A 2,065-nucleotide genomic window follows, 5' to 3' on the forward strand; every position below is an offset into this window, starting at 1 on the left:
TCTTGCAATTGCACGGATGCAACAATGAAACAAATATATCCCAAGTGGAGTTCTTCCACAGAAAGTGACGAGCACCGGGTTGTTCACATGGTGGCTATTCAAGCCATTTCACAATGGCGGTGGTTATCTGCTGTATGTATCGATCCAGACCATCCAACTGACTGATTGAAGGATCATAAACTTCAAATTAATGACTGTCAAATTCACTTAGATGGTCTGAGCCAGAACTCAACCAGAGAATTCAGATGGTAATGATTGGTCTATGAATGTGATTTGCATATTATGATTGGCCTATCAATGGTATGCATTTTTAATTGAAATCTGCCGGTCAGTAACATATTGTAATTGCATCATGCCCCTTAAATACCTCTATGTATATGGTGTCCCTTAAACATTGTATTTGTGAAAAAAAAAAAAAAAAAGGAAGAAAAAGGCTGATGATATGTTATTTGATCTGTTTTGTGATGTGTGGATCCTTTTTTTTTTTTTTTTTCAAAAAAAAATTATTTTAAATATCAGTTCTCTTTGTTCTTATGTGGTGAAAAACTGTTCCCAATGAGTTTAGAAATGGATGTCCATCTTTCATTAGAGAAAATTTCTCCATTTGGGTTTTTGCAAACCCAAACATGTACTGTTCCGGAATCATGGTGTAGCTGTCAAACCCGAACAGAATCTGGGATAGTGTTTTAAAATCCAGATGGGAATGGACAATAATTTCAGGAGATTGAAAGATTAGACCATTTGTAGATGATGAATATGGAACAGACGTATTGCAACATGACACAGGGAGACTTTAGTCTGTGAATTCATATCATCTTTCAATGATCCAAACCGGTTATATTTATGGGTCTTGCTTTGTATGGTGGAAATGTAACAAAAGAAATCTCCAGATTCAACTATCTTAATCTTTTGATAATTTCGCTCTTTTGCTTTGAACATTAACGGTCACTATAATCTTTATATAGTCAATGGATGAAAATATTCAATCTGGGATTTTGTTTCGGGGATTTCCTCATCCAAGGGAAGCCCTATCGAATAAACTGTTTTTCATTGAAATATGCGCAAATCCAATGGCTAGAGTCCTAAACTGTCTTATTTCAATACGTGGGGACGTATTCGAGCAAACATCCAAAGCGGATTGCGTACTGAGTTACTCAATAACCTTACCCACTATTGATATATGTGTAGATCCATGTCCAACAAAGACAAAGGGAGCTGATCACCTACAAACGACTGCATGCAGATATTTTGTAATGCAGCTCCATCTTTCCCGCCAGCATGTCCCTTTCGTGGGGAATCTGTACCATTCAAACGCTAGACCCCACGATGAAGATCCATATGGATAAAAACCAAATCTTTAAGATCATCGGACGGTTTATTCTTTTGTGTTGAGTAGACAGTCGGTTTTCGATTGATACGATGGTGCGGTCCACCTATTGGAAGAAATCGCTTTATTTTCCTATCATACGATTTCCTTTATGGGACCAACCGTTTGCATGGTCCGGATTTCATACACATATAGCATGTGCCAGAAAAGATGGAGCTGTATTAAAAGCATACAGCTGGCCGTAGGTGATCTGCTCCCCCGAGATTGGACGCGGTTTGGGTACTCAGACAGCGTATGAAGCTCAATACACAGGCTCTCAGAAATTGTATACGTGGCATATGAAAACTCAAATTCGACCGACTAAATTTCGTAACCCAATTAATCTAAGTTATTAACCCAATCTCAAATCGTTTGAACGATCCTAACCCCTGATTCATCGAAACTTCTTTGAAGTGGGACCATTGCATATTTTTCATTTAAACCGTCCAACAAATGTCCACCATCTGAAACTTTTATCTTCTTCATTTTTGGGATTAACACATGAAATAATATGGAAAAACAGATGAACGGCGTGGATATACATTGCATACATCGAGGTAGCCCCTACGGTCAGGGTCCCACCCACATCGGGGTCGCAGACAAGTCGCGCTTGAATACATCCAACGTCATTGCTAACAGCATCGGACTGTCCAGATTCAATGTATCCGTGGGCCACTCACCCCATTAAGTCCCCTGTCA

The sequence above is a fragment of the Magnolia sinica genome, chromosome 11, assembly GCF_029962835.1.
Source record: "Magnolia sinica isolate HGM2019 chromosome 11, MsV1, whole genome shotgun sequence".
Lineage (NCBI taxonomy): Eukaryota > Viridiplantae > Streptophyta > Magnoliopsida > Magnoliales > Magnoliaceae > Magnolia > Magnolia sinica.